At 45.8% G+C, this 27,702-nt stretch overlaps 1 protein-coding gene across 1 annotated transcript in view; it reads right to left on the bottom strand.

The window, feature by feature from the left end:
* LOC140483534 (protein kinase C delta type-like) overlaps positions 1 to 11,471 on the bottom strand; it is a 97,038-nt gene extending 85,567 nt beyond the window's left edge. Inside the window, exon 1 of the mRNA XM_072581704.1 lies at positions 11,321 to 11,471. The gene's annotated coding sequence lies outside the window, so the exon portion shown is untranslated. The remainder of the gene's footprint in view (positions 1 to 11,320) is intronic.
* Between the last annotated feature and the right edge of the window lie 16,231 nt (positions 11,472 to 27,702).

The following is a 27,702-nucleotide window of genomic DNA, read 5'->3' as shown; positions in this document are numbered from 1 at the left end:
GTGCTAAGCAAGGTACTAGAAAGGATTCAGAGAGATAGGATTTATGAATATTTGGAAAAACAGTTTGATTAAAGATAGTCAGCATGGCTTTGAGGGGGCAGGTCATGCCACACATGTCTTGAACTCTTGAGGACATAACGAGACGAGTTGACGAAGGTTGGGCAGTGGATGTGGGGTACAGTACAACCTCTATTATCTGATCAATTATCCAAATTTCCAATTATCCAAACAAGATGGCTTAGACAACTTAGCATTTAGTTACCAGTTAATCGGCATTATAGTGTGCATTACCAGATAACCGAAAAATGTTCGATACCTGGCACTCAAATTACCGCTTGTTTACAATCAGATTGATTGTTTGGATAATCAATTATCCAAACAAAGTACTCCCCACCCACCTCATTCTACTGTGTATGGATTTCAGTAAGGCATTTGATAAAGTTCCCCACAGTAGGCTTATTCAGAAAGTTAGGAGGTATGAGATACAGGGAAATTTGGCTGTCTGAAAGAAGACAGTGAGTGGTAGTGAATAGAAAGTATTCCACCTGGAGGTCGGTGAACAGTGGTGTCCCACAAGAATCTGTTCTTGGGCCTCTGCTCTTTGTAGTTTTTATAATTGACTTGGATGAAGAAATGGAAGGTTAGGTGGTACGTTTGCCGATGACACAAAGGTCAGTGGTTTTGTAGATAGTGCTGAGGATTGTTGCTGACTACAACAAGACATTGACAGGATGCAAAGCAGCAGATGGGAGTTTAACCTGGGCAAATGCGAAGTGATTCATTTTGGAAGGTCAAATTTGAATGCTGAATACAGGATTAAAGACAGGATTCTTGGCAGTGTGGAGGAACAGCGGGATCTTGGGATCCATGTACATAGATCCCTCAAAGTTGCCATCCAAGTTAATGGGGTTGTTAAGAACATGTATTTGTGTTGGCTTTCATTAGCAGGGGGATTGAGTTTAAGAGCTGCGAGGTTTTGCTGTAACCCTGGTTAGACCATACTTGGAAAATTTTGTCCAGTTCTGGTCACCCCATATAGGAAGGACGTAGATGCTTGTATCTGGAAAGACACTGCTTGATTAGGGACAGCCAGCACGGATTTGTGAAGGGTAGGTCTTGCCTTACAAGTCTTATTGAATTCTTCGAGGAGGTGACCAAGCATGTGGATGAGGGTAGAGCAGTGGATGTAGTGTACATGGATTTTAGTAAGGCATTTGATAAGATTCCCCATGGTAGGCTTATGCGGAAAGTCAGGAGGCATGGGATAGAGGGAAATATGGCCAATTGGATAGAAAACTGGCTAACCGGTCAAAGTCAGAGAGTGGTGGTAGAAGGTAAATATTCAGCCTGGAGCCCAGTTAAAAGTGGAGTTCCGCAGGGTTCAGTTCTGGGTCCTCTGCTGTTTGTAATTTTTATTAATGACATAGATGAGGGAGTTGAAGGGTGGGTCAGTAAATTTGCAGATGATACGAAGATAGGTGGAGTTGTGGACAGTGAGGAGGGCATTTGTCGTTTGCAAAGGGACTTAGATATGGTGCAGAGCTGGGCTGAGGAGTGGCAGATGGAGTTCAACCCTGCCAAGTGTGAGGTTGTCCATTTTGGAAGAACAAATAAGAATGCGGAATACAGGGTTAATGGTAGGGTTCTTAGTCAGGTGGAGGAACAGAGGGATCTTGGGGTCTATGTACATAGATCTTTGAAGGTTGCCACTCAGGTGGATAGAGGTTGTAAGAAGGCCTATGGAGTATTATCGTTCATTAGCAGAGGGATTGAATTCAAGAGTCGTGAAGTGATGTTGCAGCTGTACAGGACTTTGGTTAGGCCACACTTGGAGTACTGTGTGCAGTTCTGGTCACCTCACTTTAGGAAAGATGTGGAAGCTTTGGAGAGGGTGCAGAGAAGATTTACCAGGATGTTGCCTGGAATGGAGAGTAGGTCGTACGAGGATAGGCTGAGAGTTCTTGGCCTTTTCTCGTTGGAACGGCGAAGGATGAGGGGTGACTTTATAGAGGTTTATAAGATGATCAGAGGAATAGATAGAGTAGACAGTCAGAAACTTTTTCCCCGGGTACAACAGAGTGTTACAAGGGGACATAAATTTAAGGTGAAGGGTGGAAGGTATAGGGGAGATGTCAGGGGTGGGTTCTTTACCCAGAGAGTGGTGGGGGCATGGAATGCGCTGCCCGTGGGAGTGGTAGAGTCAGAATCATTGGCGACCTTTAAGCGGCATTTGGATAGGTACATGGATGGGTGCTTAATCTAGGTTAGAAGTTCGGCACAACATCGTGGGCCGAAGGGCCTGTTCTATGCTGTTTTGTTCTATGTTCTATGTTCTAGGGGGTGCAGTGGGATTTACCAGGTTGCTGCCTGGATTGAATGGCTTGTCTTATGAAGATCGAGGTTGAGTGAACTAGGGCTTTTCACACTAGAGAGAAGAAAGAAGAGAGGTGACTTGACAGAAGTGAACAAAGTAATGACAGGCATCGATAGAGTAGATAGCCAGAGACTTTTTCCCCACGGCAGAAATGTCTATCATGAGGGGGTCATAATTTTAAGGTGATTGGAGAAAGGTGTAGGGGAGATGTCAGAGGTAGGTTCTTTATGCAGAGAGTGGTGGGTGTGTGGAATGCACTGCCAGCAGCGGTAGCAGAGTCAGAGACATTAAGGACATTTAAGCGACTCCTGGACAAGCACATGGACGGTGATAAATGCTCGACACAACATCACGGGCTGAAGGGCCTGTAATATTCTACATTCTATCACTGAATTCCCCATTATCAACATCCTTGGGGTTACCATTGACCATAAACTGATATGGACCAGCCATATAAATACAATGGCTGCAAGATGTATGCATTTAAGGTGACAGGAGGAAAGTTCAAAGGAGATGGGTGAGGAAAGTTTAAAAAAAGAACACAGTGTGGTAGGAGTCTAGAACACACTTCTGGGTGGGGGTGGGAGGTGGAGGTGGAGGTGGAGGTGGAGGTGGAGGCAGACACATTGTGGGCTGAAGGGCCTGGTCCTGTGCTGTACAGTACAGTTCTATGTTCTAAAGTCTGGTCAGAGGCTAGGAAAACTGCAGCGAGTAACTCACCTCTCAAAACCTGCCCATCTGTAAGGCACAAATCAGAAATGTGATGCAATAATCCCTACTTCCCGAGGCGAGGGGTAGCTCCAACACTCAAGAAGCTTGACACCATCCAGGAAAAAGGATCTCACTTGATTGGCACCACATCCACTCCCTCCACCACCAACACTCAGTCACAGTGGTGTTATACTAAGTGCAAGAGACACTGCAGAAATTTACAAAGTGATCCTCAGGCAACAGGGATTTTTCAAATCTATGACCACTTCCATCTAGAAGGACAAGGGCAGCAGATACATGCTAACACCACCACCTTAAAGTTCCACTCCAAGCCATTCACCATCTTGCCTTGAAATAGATTGCCATTCCTTCACTGTCGCTGGGTCAAAAACCTGGAATTCCCTCCCAAAGCGCTTTGTGGGTTTACCTATAGCAGGTGGACTACAGCAGTTCAAGAAGGCAGCTCATCACCACCTTCTCAAGGGGCAACTGGGAACAGGCAATAAATGCTGGGCCCAGCCAGTGACACCCATGCCCTGTGAGTGAATAAGAAATCAAGCAAATATCACTCCAAATGGCATTAGTCTAGTCAAAAACAGACTCATGGGGTTTGCAGGTTTCTATAATTTTACTTTGTACATATACCTAGAGTAAGCTTCTTGTGGAGACATACCTTAAAACTTTATTAGCAACGGTGGCGCAGTGGTTAGCACTGCTGCCTCACAGCGCCGGAGACCCGGGTTCAATTCCCGCCTCAGGCGACTGACTGTGTGGAGTTTGCACGTTCTCCCCGTGTCTGTGTGGGTTTCCTCCGGGTGCTCCGGTTTCCTCCCACAGTCCAAAGATGTGCAGGTCAGGTGAATTGGCCATGCTAAATTGCCCGTAGTGTTAGGTAAGGGGTTGATGTAGATGTAGGGGTATGGGCGGGTACGCTTCGGCGGGGCGGTGTGGACTTGTTGGGCCGAAGGGCCTGTTTCCACACTAAGTAATCTAATCTAATCTAATCTAACTCACACAGTGACAGTATCCAGGACTTGCACAGTCTAGGTTGTGTTGACTGATTGTATGTGATAACAATACATACAGCTGAATGTGTGAATGCACAGCACTGATACCATGACAGAGAGCGAGTGAACCAAGGCAGGCATCTTTATGCTACAGCTTTATACATTATGATGCCATGTAACTATCTGGAATCTGTACCATAATACAATATACATTTTCCTAATTTATAGAATTTTCATATAGAAACTGACAATTACCAAGAGACATTGCTCAAGCCAATCCTGCTGTAACAGGGAACCAAAGCCAGCTGTATAACTCAGATAAGAGTATCTATAGCTGCCATGTAACAGAGACAGAGCAGTAACAGAGACAAAGTGTGTAACTGATACATCTCAGGTACAGAGACAGCAACCTTGAAAAAGAACTCTGACAAATTGGGACCATCATTAATTTACATTATTGTCCTTGGTTCAAATTGATCAAACAAGATGCATCCAGGATAATAACCCACAGAACATAAGTTCAAACCACAGCAGGGCGGTTTGAATTCAACTGGTCAAAGATCTGGAAGTAAAAAATATACACAAGTTACCACGAAACTGTTACTTTGTTGGAAAAACACACCGGTTCATGAATGACCTTTAGAGAAGGAAACTCACTCATTTTACCAGATGTGGACCTTTGGAACTCCAGACCACCTAGATAATTAGTTACTCTTAATTGCCCCTTCAAATCCTTTCAGAGTTCATTGAAAGTCTGTATGTACACGATTAATCCCACACCCCTGTAAATTTCTCCATTGTGTTTGATCCGATCTACTTTCGCTGCCCATATAGCAGTATTTTCCCAGACATAACTTCCTGTTAAAATAAAACATTAATCTCCCCAGACTTGATGGCAATTACCCTACATCTGATTGCCAACTCTCCTACCACCGGGAACAGTTTCTCCCCACCTACATAACCAACCCTCTCCAGGATTTTAACATCTTGATTAAATCCACTCAACTACCTCTGCTCTAAAGAGAGCAAAACCAGATTGCCAAGCTCAACCAAACTAAACACCCTCATCTGCAATACTATTTCTGTGAAATTCCCCTGTACCTTCTCCAAGGGGCAGAAATCCTTCCTGATGTGCAGTGGCTAGACACAAGTCCCACTGAAGTCTAAACAGCATTTCATAACTCCTTGCTTACATACTGCATTTTAATGAAAAAATCAAGGACTCCATATAACCTTCTCAACTGGTGTTTTGTACATACATCCTGAATGTCTGCTTTTAAACTCTCTTTTCAATATTGATCACCTTCTCAGGGCAAATAACAGTTTGCAATAAATGTTCGCAAGGCCAGAGACACTCACATCAAGCATGTCTTTGTTTCAAATCAGACTATACTAGTATAAGAAGTACACTTGCAAAGGGGGTCAGTGGCTGATGCAATGATACACAGATAAGATTAAGTGTATAATTCGTGATGTAGAAGTAACACATACTCATTCAGCCTCCAAGAAACAACTCAAGGCAGGAGAGACACTAGACCCTGCAAGGTCCCCTCCAAGCAACACACTACCCTGACTTGGAAATATATTGCTTGCTGTTCCTTTACCATCACTGGGTCAAAATCCTAGAGCTCCCTAACAAGTGTCCCTACCTCCCAGTGATTGCAGCAGTTCAAACAGCAGCTCACCACCATCTTCTCAAGTGCAACTTGGGACAGGTAGTAAATGCTGGCCCAGCCAGTGATAGCCACTTGAACATTTTTTTGTTAAAAAGCTACAAAGACTTCAGAAACTGCCTCAGAGTCAATACACCCAAAAGACAGCAGTAATTACAAAACCAGGAACTTAAAACTACAACCAAGCGATAGGTCACATGTCACAAGAGAATGTAATCAAACTGTACAGAGTTCTGGTAAAAGTGAACCTTAATTTGAATGCCCAACAGCTGAACTATAGACAGAGATCAGGAGAACAGCAACAGCAGAAATCTCTACAGGGGTGATGACAAGCTTTATTAGTGGTGAGAAAAGGGCACATTACCTGATATCAAAGTGAACCAGGTGATAGCATGGGAGGGAGGCAAAGCAAACAAACATTAGGGTCCACATGACACAATGACATCAACGACATCAACTGCCTTTGAAAGCTGGAGTGTAAGGTATGCAGCAAATCTTAAAATGAGTTGCCAAACTTTAGTGTGCTTTCTGAGTGCTCACATGGAAGACTTCACATTCACACACTATTGAAGTAAATATTTAAACAAGGAACACCTTATTGAAGGCCAACTTTCACCTATCTTAAACATGGTAAGGATTAAACATTTAAATTTGTAACAGTATGAACTGTTCGGAAACAGTGGAGGATGACAGTTCTGAATAAACAAGATAATGTTACGTTCAAGAGACAGGGGCATGCTCTTGAAGGGAAAATAACAGTTCAATTGGTTAGAGCAGAGGTGTAAAAAAAAGTGTAAGACAACACAATTTGGATATTCAACTGACCCCCAAATGACAGTGGGAAACTTAACCCGAGTTAATAATTAGGCAATTAATGTTAGAGAAAAGGGCAAGCTGGTGAATATATTTCTGAATTGTATTAAGGTGAATTTCCTTAATCAGTATATTCCGATTGATTGGAAAGGCTGGGTTGTTGAATGACCTAGAGGGTGATCACGGCTAATGAGGAGAAAGTGAGGACTGCAGATGCTGGAGTATATCAGAGCTGAAAAATGTGTTGCTGGAAAAGCGCAACAGGTCAGGCAGCATCCAAGGAGCAGGAGAATCGACGTTTCATTCCTGAAGAAGGGCTCATGCCCAAAACGTTGATTCTCCTGCTCCTTGGATGCTGCCTGACCTGCTGTGCTTTTTCAGCAACACATTTTTCAGATTTCATCACTGCTAATGTCAACCTTGTGAATGGTGGAAAGCAGCAATAAAAATTTTAAATGTAGAACTTAAAGCACAAGAGACCCAATTCCAATGTGACGAGGGGGAATTCAGCCAGGATACAATGGAACCAGAAACAGACAAGAAAATCTGCATTGGAACAATGGATTATTCTTAAGGAAGAGATTCTTCAGGTAGAAGTTTAATATAATCCAGCAAGGCAAAAGATGAGGAAGCCAAAAACAGGGTTCCCTGGATGACGAGGGAGAGAGATCATAAAGCAAAAGCATGACACATGTCAAATGACTTGAAGTCAAATACAGTAGGTTAATAAGAGAGAGATGAAGAGGAAAATAAAACGGACAAAGAAAATATGGCAATGGAATGGCAGTAAACAATAATCAAAACAAGAATTTTTCAACAGCATTTAAATTGTAAAGAGGAGAGTTGTAAACAGATAAGATTTGGAATGAACCAGGTTGATGACAGAGAGGATGGTATATGTTTAGAAGCAAACAGCACAGAAACATGGAAAAAAAAGGAGCAGCCGTCGGACATTCAGCCGTTGGAGCCTGCTTAGACATTCATTACAGTCTAAATCAATAACCTGTTCTTGGTTTCCTCCATATCCTTTGATCCCTTCAGTCCCAAGTACTATATTCAGCTCTTAAAATCATAAAATGTTTTGTCCTTAACTATTTTCTTTTGTAGTGAATTCCACAAGCACTCCACTCAGAATAAAGGAACTTCTCCTCACCTCCATCTAAGGATAGGGGGTAAACCGTTTAGAACCCTTGGTTTTGGACTTCCCCACATTGGGGGCATCTTTTCTGCATTTACCCTGTCTAGTCCTGTTAGAATCTGAGCTTTCAATGAGGGTCACACCCCACCTTATCCTTCTGAATTCCAGAAAATACAATTCTAACTGATTCAACCTCTTTTCATGTGTCAGCTCCGCCAGCCCAGGAAGCAGTCTGGTAGACCTTTGGTGCACTCTCTCTACAACAGTACTAGAATATTGTCATGAACATACATCTGTGTATTTAATAAGAACATGGAATCTGCCAATATCAGCAGAATAAGGCCCTCTTGTGGTGCAGTGGTAGTGACCCTACCCCTGAACCGTGAGGCCCTGGTTCGAGTCCCACTTGCTCCAAAGGGTGGAAAATGACATCCCTGAATAGGTCGATTAGAAACTGACACTCAGTAGTTGCAGTGTGTACTATCTACAAGACACACTGCAGAAATTCAGCTAAAATCCTTAGACAGCATCTTACATGGCTGCTTCCATCAAGAAGGACAAGGGCAAGAGATACATAGGAACATCACCACCTGCAAGTTTCCCTCCAACCCACTCATCATCTTGACTTGCTGTTAAAATTCTGGAATTCCCTCTTTAAGGGCATTATGAGTATACCTACACGGACCGCAGTGGTTCAAGGTGGTAGTTTATCAGCACCTTCTCAACAGCAACTAGGGACAGGCAATAAATGCTGGCCCAACCAGTGATGCCCACACCATGTAAATGATGAAAATAAACACATTTTTTAAGCAAGAGATGCAAGGTCGGGGGAAGAAAAGGAAGAACTTTCATACACAGCGAGTGGTAATAACCTGGAATATATTGCCCAGGAGTGGAAGTAGAAATGATCAATGATTTTAAAAGGAAGTCAGATGGACATTAGACAGACCATAGGAAGCAAGCAAAGGGACAACTCACTGGCCTACAGAGAACAGCCGAGAATCAATGGCTTCATTGTACTCTCTATGCCAAAGTGACTATGAAACTTAATGGGTTCAACAAAATGGTTGTGAAGAACATGAAATGAACAGTTAGAAAAAGGATCAAAACAGAATATCATCATGGGTTAAATCTTGGATCAATACATGGAAGATGATTAGTATTAATAAAACTAATGGAATAGAAACTTTTAGCTGAATTATTGAGAATATATTCTCAGATTAAAGGATAAACAGCTCAGGGCAGATAGCAATCTTAGGAAGAAGCAACAAGACATGTCAATGTAGTGAATTAAAATTCAACTCTAAAGAAAATCAGGGAGATACAAGTAGCTGGAGAAAGCCATTCAGCCCCTCCAGCTCCCACCACCATTCAGTAAGATAGTTGATGATTTGAGTGTGCCTTTACAATCACTTTGCTGCTTGTCCACATGACCTTCGAGCCAATTGTAGATCCAAATTTTAAATGTATTCCAGGTTGAGATGGACGATGGCCAGTGCTCACTAGGGAACGGAATCCCACAGTCTAAGGATCCTTATAAAGAGAAAAGTTCCTCCTTATCTTAAATTTGGGACTCCTTACTTCTAAACGGTGTCCCATGGTTCTAGTCTCTAAATATCCTCTCAGGTTCCATGGATGTTACAGTTACTGCAATAGATGTGAATAGGACTAGAGGTCATTGACCTACAACATAAATTCTGTTCCTCTGCTTGGAAAGCTGATCAAAAGTTTGATCAATAAGGTAGGCTTTAAGAAATTTTAAACAGACCTTTAGGAATCAGGGAAAATTGCAACATCGTGTCTAAACTGCCAAGAATCAACTATCCAATTCAATTCTATTTTCCAACTTTTGATTTGTATCAATGTGGGCTCAGAGCATATTCCAGAATTTTGTAAATACAGTGAGCTTTTCTGTGTTGAACACCCATTCAGGACCCTCACTACCTTCTGGGAGAAACAGAGTAAATCAAGTTAGAGACAGAAAAGTTCAGGGAGGGAACTTCAAAGCTTAGGGCCCAGGCAGTCAAAGGCATGCCCACAACACAAAGTGATTTAGCAAGACAGAGATGGTTGAGGGACATGGGATTAGAAGAGATTACAAAGAAGAGAGGGAAGGACATGGCTTGGACAGGAACCAAATTTAGGTCAAGGAGCAGAAGAGTAAGAGGTGAACAAGACTTGATACAAGTTAAGACAGTGGCATCAGAATTTTTAAATGAACTTGTGGTGGAGATGTTATGGAAAATGACAGCACGCAACCAAGTGGAATTCTGAATTGAGTAATTATAGATATAACAAGGGAAAGAAAAGGAGTTTCAGGACCAGATGAGGTAAGGAAAAGGGACAGTGTTGGTGGATATAAGAAGCATTAGTGATGACGTGTATTTATACAAGTTTGGAACATTATCTCAGGGTCAAAAATTCAACAAAGGTTGTGCAAGGTTTAGCATCAGAGAGTTGCTAAGGAGAGGGATAGACTGGCAATTTAAAGGAATGGATTTGTAGTCAGGGCTGAAGACAATAGCTTCTTACCACTCAAGATTTAACTTGAAGAAATTTCTGCTCATACAGTTTGGGTAAGGACTAGCAGTCATTTATGACTTGGAGCCAAGAGTAGAGGGGCTGCAGCTGACGTAGAGCTTGGTGTTAGCAATATGTAACTCATGAATTTAATGTCTTAAAATGAAAAGACTGAATTCAGACAATGTCACTAAGGGCTAGTGTGAAGCTTGAAATAAGAGGAGTTGATGATCAGCCCTCGAGGTACACCAGAGTTAATGGTGTGGGAGAGGGAAGTGAAGCTATTGTAAGAAATTCTGTCTATGGTTAGACAAATGAATAAATGGGACAATAGCACAACAGAAAGACCTGACAGATATAATCGTATGCATAAGTGCAAGGACCTATATATTTTGGAGGAGAAAGAGGAATGAATGGCACTGCAGTATGGGGTCATGCACACAACTCTGTGAAAATGATTTTGGATAGAGTTATGAAAAAAGATAACTGTTAAGTTTTTATAAACAGGAGACTATAACAGATTTTTAAGTAAATACTGTTTTACCAACAGTTTTGGGAGTCCCATTACAGGAAGTACATTAAAAGGCAGTGACAGCATTATGCAGGTTAAAGAAACTAGTGAATTATAATTAGGAGGAGAGACTGCGTCGGAAAACAACTGAGACTCTTCCTGGTCAAGGCCAAGAAGATCTTAAAAGTTATGAAGGGGCTGGTAAAGCAAATATAGTCACATCACGGTTGGACGGGAGGCCACTTAGAAAGTGGTTTCGATTTAAAATGAATGCTGAGCTGGTACGAGGAGAGATTTAGAGAAGCTGTGGCAAAAGTTGCTGGAGTTTTTCTAAGTTTTGTCGCAGACGGTGTAAGATAAGGAGGGCGTGAGACAGTGAGGGAGGGAGCCGGGGAGTGTGGGGGTCAGACAGGGAGGGAGCCGGGGGGTGTGGGGGTCAGACAGGGAGGGAGCCGGGGGGTGTGGGGGTCAGACAGGGAGGGAGCCGGGGGGTGTGGGGGTCAGACAGGGAGGGAGGGGAGACACTGAGCCAGAGGGTGGGGAACGATCTGGAGTCGGTGAAAAAGCGCTCACCTCCCGGCGCTGGGCGCGACTCCGCTGTCGGAGCAGTTACAGTCTCTCGGGTGCGGTCAGATGGTCGTCCGGGAGCCGGGTGAAGGCTCACTCTGGGCCGGTTACACACGGGACACTCGCTCGGTCTCGGTCCGGCTCCACCTCCGCCGCTTTTTCAGGAAGTGGCAGCCGTGACGTCACCCAGGTACAAAACAGCCCGCCCAAAATTTAACCGGTTCCCGCCCCCTGCCGGTAACTACCCCACACCCGGGTAAATACCCCGCCCCTGGGTAAATACCCCACACCCGGGTAAATACCCCGCCCCTGGGTAAATACCCCACACCCGGGTAAATACCCCGCCCCTGGGTAAATACCCCACACCCGGGTAAATACCCCGCCCCTGGGTAAATACCCCACACCCGGGTAAATACCCCACCCCTGGGTAACTACCCCACACCCGGGTAAATACCCCGCCCCTGGGTAAATACCCCACACCCGGGTAAATACCCCACCCCTGGGTAACTACCCCACACCCGGGTAAATACCCCGCCCCCGGGTAAATACCCCACCCCTGGGTAAATAACCCACACCCGGGTAAATACCCCACACCCGGGTAAATACCCCGCCCCTGGGTAAATAACCCACACCCAGGTAAATACCCCGCCCCCGGGTAAATAACCCACACCCGGGTAAATACCCCGCCCCTGGGTAACTACCCCACACCCGGGTAACTATCCCGCCCCTGGGTAAATAACCCACACCCGGGTAAATACCCCGCCCCCCGGGTAAATAACCCACACCCGGGTAATTATCCCACCCCCGGGTAAATACCCCACACCCGGGTAATTACCCCACCCCCAGGTAAATACCGCACACCCGGGTAAATACCCCACACACACCCGGGTAATTACCCCGCCCCCGGGTAAATACCCCACACCCGGGTAAACCCCACCCCCGGGTAACTACCCCGCCCCTGGGTAAATACCCTACATCTGAGTAAATATCCCACACCTGGGTAAATACCCCACACCCGTGTAATTGCCCCACACCCGGGTAAATGCCCCACCCCCGGGTAACTACCCCACCCCTGGGTAAATACCCCACACCTGGGTAATTACCCCACACCCGGGTAATTACCCCACACCCGGATAAATGCCCCACACCCGGATAAATGCCCCGCCCCCGGGTAAATACCACACCCCCGGGTAAATACTCCACACCCTGATAATTACCCCACACCCGGGTAAATACCCCACCCCGGGTAAATACCCCGCACCCAGGTAGTTACCCCACACCCAGGTAAATACCCAGCACCCGGGTAAATACCCTGCACCGGGTAAATACTCTCACCCGGGTAAAAACACCGCCCCAGGTAAATTCCCTGCACCGGGTAAGTACCCCACACCCGGGTAAATACCCCAGACCCGGGTAAATACCCCGCAGCAGGTAAATACCCCGCACCCGGGGTAAATACCCCTCTCCCGGCCGATAGATACCCATCACCCAGCCAATAAATACCCCTCACCCAGGTAAATACCCCACCCATGGGTAAATACCCCGCCCCTGGGTAAATACTCCTCACCCCACCAATAAATAAGACCATAAGACATTGGAGTGGAATTAAGGCCATTCGGCCCATCGAGTCCACTCTGCCATTCAATCATGGCTGATGGGCATTTCAACTCCACTTACCCGCATTCTCCCCATAGCCCTTAATTCCTCGAGACAACAAGAATCTATCAATCTCTGCCTTGAAGACATTTAGCGTCCCGGCCTCCACTGCACTCTGCGGCAATGAATTCCACAGGCCCACCACTCTCTGGCTGAAGAAATGTCTCTGCATTTCTGTTCTGAATATACCCCCTCTAATTCTAAGGTTGTCTCCACAGGTCCTAGTCTCCCCACCTAACAGAAACAATTTCCTAGCATCCACCCTTTCCAAGCCATGTATTATCTTGTACGTCTCTATTAAGTCTCCCCTTAATCTTCTAAACTCCAATGAATACAATCCCAGGATCCTCAGCCGTTCCTCATATGTTAGACCTACCATTCCAGGGATCATCCGTGTGAATCTCCACTGGACACGTTCCAGTGCCAGTATGTCCTTCCTGAGGTGTGGGGACCAAAACTGGACACAGTACTCCAAATGGGGCCTAACCAGAGCTTTATAAATACCTCTCACCCGGGTAAATAACCCGCACCCGGTTAACTACCCCTCACCTGGGTAAATACCCCGCTCCTGGGTATATACCCCACATCCAGGTAAATACCCAGCACCTGGGTAAATACCCCTCACCCGGATAAATATCCCACCCCCAGGTAAATACCCTGCACCCGGGGTAAATACCCCTTACCCGGGTAAATACCACACACCCAGATAAAAAGCCCTCACCTGAGTAAATAACCGCCCCCAGGTAAATATCCCGCACCCGGGGTTGAAACCCCTCATCCTGGTAAATACCCCGCACCTGGGTAAATACCCCTCACCCGGGTATATACCACGCACCCGGGTAAATACCTCGCACCCGGGTAAATACCCCACACCCGGGTAAATACCCCACACCCGGGTAAATACCCCTCACCCGGGTAAATACACCGCACCCGGGTAAATACACCGCACCCGGGTAAATACCCCACACCCGGGTAAACACCCCACACCTGGGTAAATACCCCTCACCCAGCCGATAAATACCCCTCACCTGGGTAAATACCCCTCACCCGAGTAAATACACCACCCCCGGTAAATACCCCGCACCTGGGTAAATGCCCCTCACTTGGGTAAATACCCGCACCCGGATAAATACCCCTCACCCGGGTAAATACCCCGCACCTGGGTAAATACCCCACCCCCAGGTAAATACCCCACATCTGGGTAAATGCACCTCACTTGGGTAAATCCCCGCACACGGATAAATACCCCACACCCGGGTAAATACCCCGCCCCCAGGTAAATACCCCGCACCCGGGATTAACACCCCTCATCCAGGTAAATACACCGCCCCCGGATAAATACCCCTCACCCGGTAAATACCCCACCCCCAGGTAAATACCCCACACCTGGGGTTAACACCCCTCAACCGTGTAAATTCCCCACACCCGGGTAAATACCCCGCACCCAGATAACTACCCCATATCCAGGTAAATACCACGCACCCAGGTAAACGCCCCGCACCCGGGGTTAACACTTCTCACCCAGGTAAATACCCCGTCCCTGGATAAATACCCCGCACCCGGGTAAATACCCTGCACCTGGGGTTAACAGCCCCGGGCAAATTCCCCACACCCGGGGTTAATATCCCGCACCTGGGTAAATACCCCTCACCGGGTAAATACCCAGCACCCGGGTAAATACCCTGCTCCCGGGTTTAATACACCGCACCCGGGTAAACACCCCGCACCCGGGGCTAATACCCCCCACCTGGGGTTAATACCCTGCAGCCGGGTTAATACCCGGCACCCGGGGTTAATACCCCGCACCCCGAGTTAACACCCCTCACCTGGGTAAATATCCTTCACCCTGGTTAATACCCCAGCACCCGGGTAAATACCCTGCACCTGGGGTTAACAGCCCCGGGCAAATTCCCCACACCCGGGGTTAATATCCCGCATCTGGGTAATTACTCCGCACCCGGGGTTAATACCCCACACCCGGGTAAACACCCCGCACCTGGGGCTAATACCCCGCACCTGGGGTTAATACCCTGCAGCCGGGTAAATACCCCACACCCGGGGTTAATACCCCACAACCGGGTATATACACCACACCTATGTAAATAACCCACATCTGGGTAAATACCCCACACCCAGTGTTAATACCCCACACCCGGGATAAATACCCCACACCCAGGTAAATACACCATACCTATGTAAATACCCCACATCCGGGTAATACCCCACATCCGGGGTTAATATCCAACACCCAGTTAAATACCCCACACCCTGCTAAATACCCCACACCCAGGGTTAATACCCCACACCAGGTATATACCCCGCACCCAGGTAAATACCCCACACCTGGGGTTAATACCCCACACCCGGGGTTAATATCCCGCACCCGGGTAAATACCCCACACCCAGGTAAATACCCCACACCCAGGTAAATACCCCACACCCAGGTAAATGCCCCACAACTGGGGTTAATACCCCACAACCGGGGTTAATACCCCACATCCGGGTAAATACCCCACACCCGGTGTAAATACCCCACACTCGGGGTTAATACCCCACACCCGGGTTAAATACCCATGCCTGGAGTAATATCTCACACCCGGGTAAATACCCCACACCTGGGGTAAATACCCACACCTGGGTAAATACCAACACCCGGGTAAATACCCCACGGGGGGAAATACTGCACATCTGTGTAAATACCGTACACCTGTGTAAATACCCTACAGTTGGGTAAATACCCCACATCTGGATAAGTACCCCACATCAAGGAAAATACCCCAACCTGGATAAATACCCCACTCCCAGGTAAATACCCCACACTCATGTAAATCCCCCACATCTGGGTAAATACTCCACATCTGGGCAAATAGCCCACATCAGTGTGAATACCACACCCTGGGTAAATACTGCACAGTGGGGTAAATACCTCACACCCAGGTAAATACCCCACAATTGGGTAAGTATCACACCCCAGGTAAATACCCCACATCTGGGTAAATACCCGACAGTGGGGTAAATCCCCACACCAGGGTAAGTACACCACACCTGGGTAAATACCCCACACCCGGGTAAATACTGCACAGCGATAGACAAGTAGAGAAGTGCCTTGGCCGAATGGGATTTAAGACCATAAGAAATAGGAGTGGAAGTAAGGCCATTCGACCCATTGAGTCCACTCCGCCATTCAATGTGGGCTGATGGGTGGCACAGTGACACAGTGGTTAGCACTGCTGCCTCGCAGTGCCAGAGACCTGGGTTCAATTCCCACCTCAGGTGATTGACTGTGTGGAGTTTGTACATTCTCCCGGTATCTGCATGGGTTTCCTCCCACAGTCCAAAAATGTGCAGATTAGGTGAATTGGCCGTGCTAAGTTGCCATAGTGTTAGGTGAAGGGGTAAATGTAGGGAAATGGGTCTGGGTGGGTTGCGCTTCGGCGGGTCGGTGTGGGCTTGTTGAGCCGAAGGGCCTGTTTCCACATTGTAAGTAATCTAATCTAGTCTTACCGCACTCTCCCCGTATCCCTTAATTCCTTGTGAGATTAAGAATTTATCAATCTCTGCCTTGAAGAGATTTAACGTCCCGGCCTCCACTGCGCTCCAGGGCAGTGAATTCCACAGGCACACTAGTCTTTGGCTGAAGAAATGTTTCCTCATTTCCATCCTAAATTGACCCCCTCTAATTCTAAGGCAGTGCTCACAAATTCTAGTATCCCCGCCTGACGAAAATAAATTCCCAGCATCTGCCCTTTCTAAGCCATGCATTATCTTGTAAGTTTCTATTAGATCACTCTTCAACCTTCTGAACTCTAATGAATACAATCCCAGGATCCTCAGCCGTTCATCGTATGTTCGGCCTACCATTCTAGGGATCATCCGTGTGAATCTCCGCTGGACACGCTCCAGTGCCAGTATGCCCTTCCTGAGGTGTGGGGCCCAAAACTGGACACCGTATTCCAAATGGGGCCTAATTAGAGCTTTATAAAGTCTTAGTAGCACCTCACAGCTTTTACATTCCAACCCTCTTGAATTTATCCGAGGATTCTCTGAGAAGCTACGGAAGAGATAGCAGAGTCTTTGGCTAAATATTTGAGTCGTCATGTGCCCTTATTCAAGAAGGGCAGTAGAGATGACCCAGATAATTATAGACCAGTGAGCCTTACTTCTGTTGTAGGAAAGGTTTTGGAAAGGATTATAAGAGGTAGGATTTATAATCATCTAGTAAGCAATAATTTGATTTCAGATAGTTAACATGGTTTCGTCAGGGCAGGTCGTGTCTCACAAACGCCATTGAGTTTTTTGAGAAGGTGACCAAGCGTGCAGATGAGGGTAGGGCAGTTGGTGTGGTGTACATGGACTTCAGTAAAGTCTTTAATAAGGTTCCACATGGTAGGCTGTTGGAGAAAATGCAGAGGCATGGGATTGAGGGTGATTTAGCAGTTTGGATTAGAAACTGGCTTTCTGAAAGAAGGCAGCAAGTGGTGGTTGATGGAAAATATTCAGCCTGGAGTCCGCTTACTAGTGGTGTGCCACAAGGATCTATTTTGGGACCACTTATGTTTGTCATTTTTATAAATGACTTAGACGCAGGCATAGGTGGATGGGTTAGTAAGCTTGCAAATGACACTAAAGCCGGTGGAGAAGTGGACAGTGTGAAAGACTGTTGCAGGTTGCAGGGGAACTTGGATAAACTGCAGAATTGGGCTGAGAGGTGGCAAATGGAGTTCAATGCAGCTAAATGTGAGGTGATGCACTTTGGAAGAATAACAGGAAGGCAGAGTACTGGGTCAATGAAAAGATTCTTGGTAGTGTGGATGTGCAGAGGGATTTTGGAGTCCATGTCCAAAGATCCTGAAAGTTGCCACCCAGGTTGATACGAGAAAGTGAGGACTGCAGATGCTGGAAATCAGAGCTGAAAATGTGTTGCTGGAAAAGCGCAACAGGTCAGGCAGCATCCAAGGAACAGGAGAATCGACGTTTCAGGCATGAGCCCAAAGAAGGGCTGCGCTTTTCCAGCAACACATTTTCAGCCCAGCTTGATAGTGCTGTTAAGCAGTCATGCAGCCACACTTGGAATATTGTGTACAGTTCTGGTCGCCCCATTACAGGAAGGATGTGGAAGCATTGGAAAAGGTGCAGAGGAGATTTACCAGGATGTTGCCTGGTATGTAGGGAAGGTCTTATGAGGAAAGGCTGAGGGACTTGGGTCTGTTCTCATTGGAGAGAAGAAGCTAAGAAGGGATTTGATAGAGACATACAAGATGATCAGAGGATAGGGTAGACAGTGAAAGTCTTTTTCCTAGGATGATGATGTCAGCTTGTACTCGAGGGCATAAGTACAAATTGAGGGGTGATAGATTTAAGACAGATGTCAGAGGCAGGTTCTTCACTCAGAGAGTGGTAAGCGTGTGGAATGCCCTGCCTGCCAATGTAGTTAACTCAGCCACATTAGGGTGATTTAAATAATCCTTAGAAAGGCACATGGATGATGTGCCTTTCTAAGGCACCTGTGGTAAGTATCCCATATCCAGGTAAATGCCCTATACCTGTGTAAATAGCCTCACCCACGTAAATGCCCCATACCCAGGTAAATATACCACTCCCGGCTAAATACCCACATCTAGATAAATATCCCATACTGATTTTATAAACCTTTACAAGGTCACCCTTCAGACTCCAATGTCCTGTGCAGCTACAACATCAGCTCCCAACTCTTATACTCAGTGCTCTGATCAATAAAAGAAAGCATACCAAACGCCTTCTTCACTATCCTACCTACCTGCAACTCCACTTTCAAGGAGCTATGAACCTGCACTCCAAGGTCTCTTTGTTCAGCAATACTCCCCAGACCTTACCATTAAGTGTCTAAGTCCTGCCCTAATTTGCCTTTCCAAATGCTGCACATCTCATTTATCTAAATTAAACTCCAGCTGGCACTCCTATTAGAGACAAAAAAAACCTGCTGTGTTGGAATTCAAGGTGGACAAGCAGGAGGCTGGAAGAACACAGCAAAGTCAGGCAGCATCAGCAGGGAGAGGAACTCAGCAAGTCAGGCAGCATCAAGAAGTGGAGAAGTGCTTGACACATTGGCCCTTCTGATCATGATCTGGTTGTACTCTGCAGTAACCTTCTTCGCTGTCGACTACACCTCCAATTTTGGCGTCATCTGCAAAACTACTAACTATACCCGAGATAGAAATGGAGAGGTCTAGGAAGGGGAGGGAGGAGTCTGAGATGGTCCAGGTAAATTTGAGGTCGGGGTCCGCCTAGGAACCCTCCAACCACACGGGATGAATGTAGATTTCTCCAGCTTCCTCATTTCCCCTCCCCCCACCTTATCTCAGTCCCAACCCCCGGATTCAGCACCGCCCTCTTGACCTGCAACCTTCTTCCCGACCTCTCTGCCCCCTCCCCCTCTCCAGCCTATCACCTTCACCTCCTTCCACCTATCGCATTCCCAGTGCCCCTCCCCCAAATTCCCTTCCCTCTACCCTTTATCTCAGCCCGCTTGGCACACCAGCCTCATTCCTGAAGAAGGGCTTATGCCCAAAACGTCGATTCTCCTGCTCCTCGGATGCTGCCTGACCTGCTGTGTTTTTCCAGCAATACATTTTTCAACTCTGGTCTCCAGCATCTGCAGTCCTCACTTTTCTCCTAATTGATCTCACCCTGAGTAAGTACCTCTCACCCTGATAAATACCCCCTACCAGGATAAATACCTCCATCCAGGTAAATACCCCACACTCCGATAAATACCCCACACCTGAGTAAATTCCCCCATCCAGATAAACACACCCATCCAGGTAAATACCCCACACCCAGTAAATACCCCACACCTGAGTAAATTCCCCCATCATGGTTTGGAATGTTTTCTCAGGATCAAAACTTACACCAGGATTGTGCAAGGTTTAGCCTCAGGCAGTTGCTAAGGAGAAGGATAGGGCTGATGATTAGGAAATGGATTTGCTGTAGGACTGAAAACAATAGCTTCTGAACTCTTCATATTAACTAGAAAAAGGAACTAGCCCTGGATAAATAGTTGGACAGATGGCTGGTTTATGATGTAATGTTGTGAACAACGTGTGTCCAAGTTCTGCACCAGCTGAGGTGATGTGAAGACCTCTCCTTCTCAACCTCTCCCCTTGCCTGAGGCGTGGTAATCCTCAGCTTAAACCATCACCAGTCATCTCTCTCTTTAATGAGAAAGCAATCTATAGTTGTATGTGTCTATGATGGCTTTGACCCCAAAATATACCCAATCATGGGTCAATATCCTATATACCCCCATATCAGGTGAATATCCCAAATATATCGTCATGTAAATAACTCAAATCATCCCAGATAACGGCCCCAAATACATCCCTCAACTCAGGTAAATGCCCCATATGCAAGTTGAAAGGGGTCAGAAAAGATTATAAGGATGTTGGCAAGTTAGAGGGTTTGAGTTATAGGGAGAGGCTGAATAAGTTGGGAATATTTTTCCTGGAGCGTCGGAGGCTGAGGGATGACCATATAGAGGTTTATAAAATCACGAGGGGCATGCATAGGGTAAATAGGCAAGGTATTTTCCCCAAGGTAGGGGAGTCCAAAACTAGGGGGCATAGGTTTAAGGTGAGAGAGGAAAGATTTATAAGGGACCTAAGGGGCAACCTTTTCACACATAAGGTGGTGTGTGTATGGAATGAGCTGCCAGAGGAAGTGGTGGACGTTGGTACAAATTACAGCATTTAAAAGGTATCTGGATGGGTATATGAATAGGAGGGGTTTAGAGGGATATGGGTTAAATGCTGACAAATGTGACAAGATTAATATAGAATATCTGGTCAGCATGGATGAGTTGTACCGAGGGGTCTGTTTCTGTGCTGTACATCCCTATGACTCTATCTATCCCCACCCAGGGTAAATACTCCCAATTCGCCTTCACTCTGCAATACACCCTGTCACTGGGTGAATGCCTCAAATACACACTGGGCCATGTATGCACCTCATATACACCTGGCACAGGGTAAGTACCCCAGATAAATGGCCAGCTTTGGATAAATACCCCAGTCACACCTCGGCACCATGTCAACTGTCCCAAATATGCACTAATACTGGACAAGTGCTCTTGAAAAGCATTTGTGGGATAAACCCACAACACCAGCTAAATATGTAAATCCCAGTGGCATTCACAATTCTTCAGGTACTGACACAGTCCATATTGAAATGCAGCAAAGTCTGGACAATATACAGAATTGAGCTGAAAAGTGGCAAGTAAAATTTCTGCCACACAAGTGTCAGACAATGAGGAAAAAGTGAGCACTGCTGATGCTGGAGATCAGAGTTAAAAAGTGTGGTCATGGGAAAGCACAGCCAGTCAGGCAGCATTTGAGGAGCAGGAGAGTCAACGTTTCAAGCATAAGGTTGTCAGGTCCAATTCGTGATGGTCTGAATGTAGTCCAGAGTCCATGCGGGATCAGTTGGTTCCATAGGCAGGTGCCGAGGAAGGAGATGCTTGAAACATCTACTTTCATGCTCCTTGGATGCTGCCTGACTACCTGTGCTTTTCCAGCACCACACTCTTTGACCAAGTGTCAGACAATGACTATCTCCAACAAGAGAGAATCTAACTCTCACCCCTTGACATTCAATGGCATTATCATCACTGAATCCCCCAATTTGAACATTCTGAGTGTCAACATTTAGCTGAAACTGAATTGCACTGGTCCACAGAAGGTTGTGGAGGCCAGGTCATTGAGTATATTTAAGATTGAGATAGATAGGTTCTTGAGTATCAAGGAGATCAACGGTTACAGGAGAATGGGGTTGAGAAAATTATCAGCCATGATTGAATGGCAGAGCAGACTCGAAGGGCTGAATGGCCTAATTTCTGCTCCTATGTCTTATGGTTTTATAAGTACTGTAGATATAAAGAGGAGGTCAGAGGGTCAGAATCCTGCACCAAGTAACTCATCTCTTGACTTCTCAAAGCCTGTCCACAATCTGGCAGGCAGAACTCTGGAGTGTGATGGAATCGCCTCCCCCCCCCTACTTTGCCTGGATGATTGCAGCTCCAATACCTTTAAGAAGCTTGATGCCATCCAGGTCGAAGCAGTCATTTGAATGGCACCACATTCACTTCCTCCGTCATCAATGCACAGTGCAACACTGTGTACTATCTATAAGATGTACTGCAGAAATTCAACAGATAGCTCCTTCCAAACCCATGACCACTTTGGTCGAGAAGGACAAGGGCAGTAGATAAATGGGAATACCACACCCTGCAAGTCCCCCTCCAAGCAACTCACCATTCTTACTTGGAAAGGTATCGCCGTTCCTCCACTATCACTGAGTTAAAATCCTGGAACTCCCTCTCTATCAGCATTGTGGCTGTCCAGGAAGGGTTACTGAACCCAAAACATTATCTCTGATTTCTCTCCACAGATGCTGCCCAAGATACTGGGCTATTCCACCAATTTGTATACTTGTTTCTGATTTACAACACTTGCAGTTCTTTCTGTTTCAATCAAATGTCTGGTTAAATAGTCACCCTGTTCTAATGGAGGTTGAAGACAGAAGTCACATGATATAGGTTTATTTGAAATAACAAGCTTTCAGAGCACTGCTCCTTCATTACTTGACGGAGGTTAATACTGGTGCAACTGTATTAGTGATAGCAGAACTAGCCTTTAACAAAATTTGTCTTGGACTCCAAACCTTAAATTTGGGTAAGACCTTGGCTAGACTGAGAACCTATACTGGGGAACCTATACAGATTAAGGTCACAACTTAGTCTGGTTTCATATGGGAAACTGGTGGTTCAGTTATCACTGATTGTAGTAAATGGATCAGGCCCAAGCTTGATGGGGCAAAATTGGTTGAGAAAGATTCAACCTGATTGGCTCAATTGTTTTTGATTAGAAAATGGATGCCTGAGTGAAGACCTAATTAACTCTCCGGTCATTTTTCAGGAAGGTCTAGGGACTATCAGAACAGTCAAGGCCACCTTACATGTTGACCAAGAAGCACCTTACATGTTGACCAGGATTCTGCAAGGCCCACCCAGTGCAATTTGCCTTAGGGGCAACAGTAGAGGCAGAAATCAGAAGATTGGAAAGCGAAGGAAACCAGTGCAGTTTGTGGAATGGGCAGCATCGGTCGTACCAATTGTAAAACCTGACAGGTCGGTTCACTCTTGTGCAAATTTTTAAAAAATGGTAAACTGCTTCTCACAGCTGGATAAATACCCAATCTCCCACCTAGAGGAGTTATACACAAAGTTGTCAGAGGACTGTCCTTCATGAAGCTGGACATAAGCCATGCAAACTTATAACTGCAGTTAGATGAGGATTCTCAGAAGTCTATTACAATTAATACCCACAAGGATTTGTAACAATATACAAGACTGCCTTTTGGGGTATCATCAGCCTGTGCCATTTTACAATGGACAATGCAGAACATTTTACACGATTCACCACAGGTCGCTATTTATCTGGAGGATGTGCAAATAACAGGGAAGACAAATAAGGAATACTTAGGGAACTTGGACATAGTCATTAGATATGTCTCCAAGATGGACATATGCCTTAGATGGGAAAAATGTATGTTCCAAGCACACTAGGTTCCGATTTGAGCTACAGAGTCGACAAGGTTACACCTGTTGGAAGATAAAGTGAGGGCGATCAAAGGTGCCCAGCTTCAATGTCTACACCAGAGCTTAGGTCTTTCCTTGGATTGATGAATTATTACAGAAAGTTCATAGATAATCTGGACTCCGTTCTAGCACCTGCTATGAAGAAGGAAAGCCTTAGAAATGATCTCATAGCCAAGACGTAACTTTTAGGGAAGTGAAGAAGCAGCTATCGTCGTCTAAGGTGTTGGTACACTATGATCTCAAGCGAATCTGGTTTTCACATACAATGTCTTCCCTTACACTATCAGGTTCACGGATGACCCAATGGAGAGGAACGTCCAATAATGTATGCTTCCTGGACTTTGGCTAATGCAGAGCACAAATGTACCCAGATAGACAAATAAGGTTTGGCAGTCATCTTTGGTGTGAGACGTTTCTACTAAAACCTTTATGGACATAAATTTGTAATATTAACAGATCACAAACACCTGCTTGTGTTGCTCAAGAGGACAAGGCCGTACCACCCATAGCTTCAGATCAAATTCAATGGTGGGCTCTCATTCTAAGTGCGTTCAATTACAAGTTGGAACACCATCTGGAGGCCAAGCAAATACAGATGGTTTGAGCCACCTCCCACTGGCAGATACACCAATGGTGGTGCTGCCACTCAAAGAGGCCATTTTGGTTTCAAACTTTCTCAACACCCTTCCAGTCATTACTGATGCTGTCAGGCTGTGGGTGCAAAAAGATCCAGTCCTGGCAAAACTAAAATAGCTGGTGGTGATGAGGGAAACAAAAGGGCCATTACAATCTGAATTGAAACCTTTCTGTACCCAGCAAGACTAGATCACAGGAGAGAACAGTATATTATTATGGAGAGCAAGCATGATTGTTCCAAGTAAAGGTCACTACCAGATACTGGCTAAACTTCACCAGAGTTGTCCAGGAGTTTCCACAATGAAGATGATGATGAGAAGTTATGTCTGGTGGCCAGAATTGGATGCAGACATAGCCATGTTGGGGGGAGGGGAGGCGCGAGGGGCGAACAGTGCCTGAGTGCCAAAAAGGATAAACGTTACTACCAGCAGAACCACACATTCAAGGGAACAACCAGGCAAATCCTGGACTTGGTTACATGTCAACTATGCTAGTCCTTTCTTGTATGTCATTATGGACAACCACTCAAAATGGCCAGATGTGCATAGAGTTCATTCATCAAACATGGGGCTGACGATAGATAAACTGCAAACATCTTTTCCAATACTCAGGCTCCCACAAGTGTTGGTAACAGACAATGAGCCATCACTTACCAGCAGGAAATTTGAGTGTTTCCTAAAGCCAAATGGCATTTGGCATATGAGGACAGCTCCACAGCATCTATCGTCCAATGGTCTGGTGGAAAGAACAGTCCAAACTTTGAAGACAGGCTTAAAGAAACAGCCGACAGTTTCACTCAATACCAAACTGTCCTGATTCCTTTTTGATTATAGGACCACTCCTCATGCAACCACAGGGATAGCTCCAGCAGAGTTGCTAATGGGGAGAAGGAGACTCAATGTCAACTCAGCTTAAGTCTGATCTTCCTGGACCTGAAGGGAAGGGTGAAAAGGCATCAGGAATGCCAATGTTGGACACAAGACTCCTTTAAGCAAGAGAGACAGTTTTGGGTGATGAAGTTTGGTTCCGAAACAACAGAAATGGCCCTGCATGGATAAGAGGCATGGTCGAAGCGAGGTCAGGTCCCATGACGTACAAAGTTCAGATTGGTGAGGCAGTTCTGTAAAAACTTGTAGACCACATGAAAGCTGCAAGCTTGCAACATACCCGGCCCCTCAGAACAGCCAAAATAGTTTAGGAGTCTATGGAGGCTATCAGAACCCATGGGTTCCCTCCCTCCATCGAGCTTTGAAGCAACCTCGGAGTTCAAGATGGACACAACGGATGTCACAGCCTTGACACCTTTACCACCTGAAGAAGAAGATGTAATTCTTCTGAGATGCTCCAGTCATGAGAAGCTGATCTACAGTCAGGTACATGCTGCCCATATGTGAGGCTAAGTTGGAGTAACCGGACCTGGTGCAAAAACACCCCAGGGGAGGCTACAAGAAAAGGAACAGGCCTACGTCCCCAAACTTAGAGGGGGAGGAATGTAGTGATTGTAACAAGGTCAGCCAGGTGGACTTCATAGAATATGAGTTCCCTGATTGTGACTGTTAATCTGGCTCAATTAGAGAGCTCTGGCTTACAGATAGAAAGAGGAGTGTCAGAGATTCTGTTCACTCTGAGAGCTGGCTTTGAGGGAGCTGAATCAGCGTCAAGTACTATACACGTGTAAATAAAGGGTGACTTCATGATGGGATACCAACCTCTGTGGAGCTGTTTCACTGTGGACCCAGGTTCACATCCCACCATGGCAAAATTGGAGTTAAAAGTCCATTAATGACCATGTAACCCCCACTGTCAATTGTTAAAAACCAATCTGGTTCACTAATGAGAGATGCCATCCTTATCCGTTCTGGCCTACATGTGATTCCAGAGCCACTGCAATGCAGAGCAAGAGGCCATCAGTATAAGACAATCATCAAGAAATCTATTAGGGAGAATTATCCTTAGCCAGAGAGTAGTGAGAACGTGGAACACTGTCACACAAAGAGTGGGTGAGGAATGAGTGCCAGTGTATTTAAGGGGAAACTAGACAATGAAGGAGAAAGGAATACAGGATTACAGTGATAGATTTAGAAGCAAAATACATAAACATGGACTGCTCAGTCTGTATTCCCTCTCTCTGTGCCATCGAAGTAACCCTGTGATATTTTCACCTGTCTATCATTGGGTGGGGATGGCTTCACAGCCTACTCCTTATAATCTTTCCAATTAGAAGAAGACTAGGAGCAGTTTCCAGTTGATTTCCCTTGATCTTTCATTCTCAGGGACCTGAGACTGTTTGCAAATCCTCGGCTCTGATCAGCAGACTCAATGCAGGCCTGAGATGGACCCGAGCCTCCATTAGTTCCATCATATATCTTTAATCAAATATGCAAGGCTCTCTGTTCTGCTTCTACATTAGAGTCTTACTGGAGGAAGTATATTACCACAGAGCTTAGTCAGCAGGCTTGTGGTTATTGCATTAAGGATTTTTCTGTTCTATTTTTTATTTTTAAATTTCTCTTTCTCAATCATCCTTTTACTCTTTCTCTATAATCGAATCAGCTAATACAGAGGAGGCTGCCTGAAAAACTGAGCCAATCAGTTTCACTCTCCAGCTCTTAAACCAGAGATCAGCAAAATTCTCCTCTTCAAGGTTTCTCCAATTCCTCTTTTGAAAGTTAAGATGGAATCTGCTTCCACTATCCTTTCAAAGTAGACAGGCAGGAGGCTAGAAGAACACAGTAAGCCAGGCAGCATCAGGAGGTGGAGAAGTCAATGTTTCAGGTGTAACCCTTCTTCAGAACTGGGGATGGGGGTGAGGGGAGCTACAGATAAAGGAGGGGATGGGGAAGATTTTGGGTGGGGAGGGGGTGGAGTGGGATGTAGTGATAGGTGAACACAGGTAGAGGGGTACAGATTACTTGGTCGATGGGAGGAATAAATCCAGTTGGTGTCTGGAAGAAAAGGTCAGTAAGTGGAATGGAAGGGAGGAGGAGGGGCTGGAGAGGGAGCTAGGGAATGGGAAGGGAGGTTCTTTGAAATTGGAGAACTCAATGTTGGGTTCTCGGGGCTTAGGCTGCCCAGACAGAAAACGATGTATTGTTCCTCCAATTTGTGGTCTGATTCAAAAAATGGAGGAGGCTGAGGATAGTCATATCAGAGATCTCCAGTTTACAACTTTTCCAAGTCTAGTGTTAGCTGAAAACTTTGAAATTGTCCCCTGCTCACCAAGATCCAGATCATTTTCAGGAAAAGCAAAGGCTCTAAAACTGATCACTGGGGAACTTCACTTCAAACCTTTCTCTAACCTGAAAAATATTATTGATCATTACTCTCAGCTTTCTATCAAACAGTCAATTTTGTATGGGTGCTGCTGTTGTCCCTTTTATACCATGACCTTCAACTTGCCTCACAAGACAGTTGTGTGGCACTGTATCAAAAGCCTGGGGAAGAAGCAGGCAGTGCAGGGTTCCCC

This window comes from Chiloscyllium punctatum, chromosome 12, assembly GCF_047496795.1.
Source record: "Chiloscyllium punctatum isolate Juve2018m chromosome 12, sChiPun1.3, whole genome shotgun sequence".
NCBI classification, from domain to species: Eukaryota; Metazoa; Chordata; class Chondrichthyes; order Orectolobiformes; family Hemiscylliidae; genus Chiloscyllium; species Chiloscyllium punctatum.
This window is presented reverse-complemented; position numbering and strand designations above follow the sequence as displayed.